At 43.5% G+C, this 5973-nt stretch overlaps 1 non-coding gene across 1 annotated transcript; it reads left to right on the forward strand.

Moving 5' to 3' along the window:
* The first annotated feature begins 360 nt into the window (after window positions 1-360).
* TRNAI-UAU (transfer RNA isoleucine (anticodon UAU)) lies at window positions 361-433 on the forward strand. The gene has a single exon. It is a non-coding gene; the product is annotated as a tRNA-Ile (tRNA).
* Window positions 434-5973: the final 5540 nt, after the last annotated feature.

Here is a 5973-nt window from a genome sequence, read left to right on the forward strand (position 1 = left end):
TGGGATTTTTCAAGGCAAACGTCTGACAGATTAAGCGGGGTCCTTATCCCGGTTGGAGGACATATCTCTTCCTTCATCATGATGCCAGCCTAGCTTTCTGCCCAAAATCCAAGGTAAGCATGGCAAAAGTCTGGAGATGCCAGGGATTGAACCCGGGGCCTCATACATGCAAAGCATGCGCTCTACCACTGAGCTACATCCCCACTTCTGCAAGATTTGACTGTATGATTGGAAACCCTGCATTGAACCGACGGCCACATCACCCCATTCGACTCTGCAGTATACAATGTCAGTCAGGAAAATCCTTCAGCCTTGTACCTGGATGATCTTCATGGTCTTATGTACAGATGCCTATATACAGCCTTCTTAGCGCAGTAGGCAGCGCGTCAGTCTTATAATCTGAAGGTCCTGAGTTCGATCCTCAGAGAGGGCATTTATTTCCTTCTTTTGGAATGCAAAATTCTCAGATTTTCTTGAAATGCGCAAACTATGCCTAGTTCAAAGATTTTTCCATAGCAAATGTCTGACTATTTAAGTGGGGCTCTCACCCCAACTGCATGACAAACTTCTTCTTTCTGCATGATGGCAGGCTAGCCTTCTGGAAAAAAGCCAAGATAAGGAACAAAGGCTCCTGGAGATGCCGGGGATTGAACCCAGGACCTCATACATGCGAAGCATGCGCTCTACCACTGAGATACATCCCCACTTTTGCACTCAAACTGTTTGATGGATGCAAGGAATTCCTGAAACCCAGGGACTGCAAAGTCTCGATTTGAGACTAGAATGTAAAGCTTCAGGCATGAAATTGCTCACGCCTTATGTTTGGATTGTCTTCACGGAGCATATATTTAGTGCACTCTAGGTTTGTGGAGCATGCTTACTACAGTGGGCAGAGCGTCAGTTTGGTAATCAGAAGGTCCAGAGCTCGATTCTCAAGTAGGGCTTTTGTTTGCTCAGTTTGGAATGCAAAACGTCTCAGGATTTCTCCAAATGGGTAAACTGTTGGTCTACTTTCCAGCTTGTACAGCCTTTCAGGTGATGATTGCATTGGATATTCCTTCTTGCCCATCGGTGGACCCTCTAACTGTAGGCAAGTCAAAGCGTGATTGGCTGGCAAGCAGCTCCCTTGGTGCACTGCAGTTGGAAGTCTTCCAAGTGCATACATTTATCCATGCAATGCTTTGGTATTAGTTCTGATCAGCAAGTCTTGTTTACATCTCTTCCCACCTCGCCTAGAGATGAGTATGTCAACAATTGGCTTTGAAAGCAGATAGAGTACACTTCTTTTCCAATATTTATCGGAGCTTGGGAATGCTTCATAACCAATGGAAGGTATTGTTTGAATAAAAGTGAAAGATATGGAAATCGAAGCACAAAATCCTTCGAGCCGGATTTGAACCAGCGACCTAAGGATGTCTGACTTTATGCTACAGTCCTCCGCTCTACCAACTGAGCTATCGAAGGAGTGGCTGAAGTATCTTTCAGCGTTGCAATTATCTCTCGCTCAAGAAAGGTTGTGGGGGTGGGGATCAGGAGTAGATCGATGAAAATCAGGAACATTACCTGCAGCTCCCTCTCAAAGTCACCAGTTCTTAGAGCACACTGTAAGGTACGTCTTATCACCCCAAAGGAGGATTTCAGACCAAAGTTCATGTTCTGTCTTGGCTTGGGGATAAGCAGGGGTGCTCCAAATTTCAATTTTACAGAAAGGAAAGGAACTTTGATACAAAGACCTTGGGCAGCATTGGTGGCAAATGGATGGCTGCGCGGAACCATGAAAGAAATGACAGAAAGTTATGGGAGTCATTACTACGCACCCAGCATCAAGAACGTGCATTTTGGATGCATTTTCGAAAGGAAAGAGAACGGAAAAATCTGTAGATTGAAGGTGATTGAGATAATCAAAATATTCCGGTTTTCTAAAAGCTACTGTAAAGAGTCTCTGGTTTAGAAGAAGAACCCTTACCAATGATCAAGAGAGATGCGACAGATTTCTTTCATCAAAGCATTATGATTGTCAAGATGAATCATCACTATGATGTCTTCAACAAGTAGGATTCGTTTGATCTATAATCATCAAAAATGAGATAGCCCTATTTTGTGGTAAATATTTCATTACCGGTACTATTTTTTATGCGGTAAAGTCTATTAAGAATAACTCAGTAAATATAAGAGGCAGAATCCGTGGTATTAGAGGTTTTAAAAGGCTTTATTCCTATACAAAGGAATACAATTCGAATTGTAGGCTTTCTATTCCATCACCACGAAAGTTCAGGAAGGAAGGGGCATACATTATTGACAGATAGGTTTTATAGGAAATGCATTACAGAGGAACAGATGCAAGAGGCGTAACAGCTGATAATACAGATAAACTGTGCATACGTAACTAATAGAGGCGGTCATATGGGCGTAATTTAATAAACGTCATTATACATAATGTCACAAGTGGGTGGATCCATAAAAGAATCCTGCAATGTCAGCAGAAATATTTGGCAGAGATGCGCGCGCAGCCGCATGACGTGTGATTGACGTGCAACTAGAGGGTGAAGGGGACTTGACATTTAGCTCTACATGTGGAGACAAAAGTCTGGGGGTTATGTCAACCTAATCCCAAATCATATCTAATATCCTATGTTTAAAGAACTGTGTTATCCAAAAGGAAAGGTCTCTAGGATAGAATCTATTCTATACTGACTGTTAGTGCGTGTACAAGCGTCTAAGTGTCTACATGAGATGCGAGGGGGTAGGAATATTCCATGGTAACGGGGCCTATGAATTACTTGTATGAGGACAGCGAGGCCTGGCCCTTTGCACGGTAGCTGGAGGAATGTTTACCTAAACTACTAGACAGGAATGCATCGGATGAGGAGCGGAGTAGATAATCTTGAAGGTGAAATACAGTTTTTGGCAGGCGACAGGCTGGATCAGGCACCGTTAGCCGTGCAGGGAGTAGGACAAAGTTCATGGATACAGATGCAGGCTCAGACTGGAGCTTTCAGAGGCAGAAGGCAGGAAAAGGCTTGATGACAGAATTCAGGGCCTACTCGCCTGAATCTGTAAAATGTGGAAAGTGAACCACATAAAGTCGGTGGCCTTTCATACTTAGGAATGGAATATCTGACCCATTCATGGCGGATCTGAAAGAGGACATGTTGACGGTGGACGCACATGTATTTGCGTCTTCAAAACTGGAACTGGAGGGAACATACATGTACTTATAGCATGCACATGGAGCCGTTGGGGTCTACGATAGGGGACATAACTGATCACAAAATTCATATTTCCTCATTCCCTCCTTGTCCCCTACGGACCCTCAGGAGATATCGATCTTCATCAATCCATCGATCTGTTCATATAGCATCATTTGTTCTTCTTTCTTCTTCCGGGATCTTGAACGAAAACTTGGATGTGGGATACACGAGGTGGCACACAGACCACAAATCGCTGGCCCACATTGTAGACATAAGCAGCAACTGAATAGTATGAGAAAGCCAATACCTAGGAAGGATAGAATTCTCCATCCCCAGGCTGACAACACGCCCCAGAACCAACCGGACCAAGTCCAGGTGCCTGGACTCTGGTGTATCTGGCTTATAATCTTATGAAGGCGAGTTATGGCTTTATATACTGACGGCAAATTTTCTGGTATGAAAATGCAGCAACTTGATCCGATGACCCTACAAGCTCCGCCCCTATCGGCCAGGATGACGTCAAGGACAAGACGATTTTGAAGCACAACAATCCGCATAGCAGACTGCTCTTCTGTTAAATTGCCTAAGGCGGAAATAGTTTCGTTCACTACTGCTTCAAGGGTTCTGGTTAATCTACGTATCAGCTTACTATTAGTGACTGTACCTATATAGGGAAAGAAACCTTTATTGAAATCTGTGTATTTTTCCCATGCTGTTTCAGTGTAATCGACAATTGGGAGATCTCTCTGCTGTCTATTGTGTACTAAATGGGTATTTCTATGATAATCAAGAGGAGCTAGGAAAACAGGTGGTAGAAGGAATGCTATGTAACAGGTACCGTCCCAATCTAAAGGTAGACATATATTTGCGGTCTGGCCACATATGAAGTAGGAATGATGGGAAGCTCTAAATGTAGACTTGCCTTGATCACTGAATTTTATTACAGTGGTGCATTTACTATGGCCCATGTGTATGGAACCATTCTTTCTTATACATAATTCCCCTTTTACTGGGAATACTGACATGGCGGGCAAGATTGGTGTAGCTTCAGATTCAACGTTCAGGATCATGAGGTTAAGTGTAAAATTACCTAATCCATATACTTCATTTTCTAGATCAGTTCCTGTTCTTTTGGGAAGTCCCTCCTTGTTAGGGTAGCAGACTTTAAGCAAAACTAGGTTCAGGTTTCCCCATACCCAGTTGTCTTGATAAACTGCGGAATTTGAATCTAGGGAATTAATCAAACTAAACCATGCTCCACAGGAGCCATTGTGTGTGAACGGATAGGGAAAGAGGGGCAAAACTCCCTTATAGTTCTGATAGGGAGGGAGTCGGCCACATATCCAACAATTTGTGGCATTGCTGGTCTTATGGGAATGATGTAACATACTGATAAATGTGTTGTTGCGCAGCGCAAATCTATAGGACAACTCATGCGGAGGTAATTCGCTAAAAGAATGTTCTGCATTTACATTGTAAGCACGCTTAAGAATAGGGTAATACATGTGCAATAGTATGCTGGAAAAGATAATCAGAAGACTTAGAAAAAACAAAATTAATAATGTTACTGTGCAGTGACTACGAAGTGATTTACAATACGCATGCTTCTTAAGCTGCATCTGTTGATTTCTTTCTCTATTCCGGTCTAGAGGATACATGTCAGAGACAAATTCAACCGATTCACCTTGGAGAGGACTTAAACAATCAAATTGTCTGACTTGCTAGACCTCAATTTTAGTTTGTACAGTTCTGGTTTTGACTGCTCAACCAAGGGGAGCTTTGAGTCTGTCTGTGAGGGAATACAGGGTTGAGTATTCACACTGGATGGTAGTCCATAAAATTTCTTGATATGACTCGAGTGCAACCACCCTTTCCGTCCCTCGATCTTCACGGCTGTCCTTGTAGTTAGTAGAACCAACTTTGGCGACTTCCACCTAGGCTCCAGTTGGGTCTTCCGGTCGAAATTCCTGACCAAAACCAGGTCACCAGGAACCACGTCATGGGGCTTCACCTCAGTATTATCGGGAAAAGCTGCGGCTACCTGTGAACGACAAGATTGTAGTGCAGACATCAAGGAAGCCAGGTAATCTGTCAGCATATTACAGTCAACATCAGTGATTTTGCGAGGTATAGGCGTCCCCCACATATTTGGTGGTCTACCGAAGATCACCTCGTACGGGGATAGCCCTGTTCGAGAATGTGCTACCATTCTCATGTAAAAGAGCGCAACTGGTAAGGCTACTATCCAATCGACACCTTTTTCTCTACATATTTTGGACAATCTAATTTTCAGAGTTTGATTATGGCGTTCCACGAGACCTGCTGCCTCGGGATGTCGGACACAGTGGAATTTCCATTGGTAGCCTAACAGAAGGGAAACGTGTTTCATTAATTCGGATGAGAACGGCTGGCCATTATCTGAGTAGACAACACGTGGTAAACCGTACCGTGGGAAGAATTCTCGAACTAACTGTTTGGCAGTAGTCGGGGCAGTGTAATCTGAAACCGGGTAGGCTTCTGTCCAACGGGAAAGAGCACAGACAACTACGAGAACATATTTGAATCCTCGACATCGTTCCATCTGGATATAATCCATCTGGAGGACTTCAAAAGCATGATCGGGAGGTTGAAATCCACCCTGCTCTACGGGGATGCTTTTACCTGGATTAAACTGACAACATATCATACAGGTACGAACTTTTTGTTTAGCTGCTGCTCGCAAGTGTTTGTTGAACCAAATGTATTGAATGCTGTCTAGCATAGCTTTTTCTCCTAGGTGCGC

This window comes from Triturus cristatus, chromosome 4_1 (genome assembly GCF_964204655.1).
Source record: "Triturus cristatus chromosome 4_1, aTriCri1.1, whole genome shotgun sequence".
NCBI classification, from domain to species: domain Eukaryota; kingdom Metazoa; phylum Chordata; class Amphibia; order Caudata; family Salamandridae; genus Triturus; species Triturus cristatus.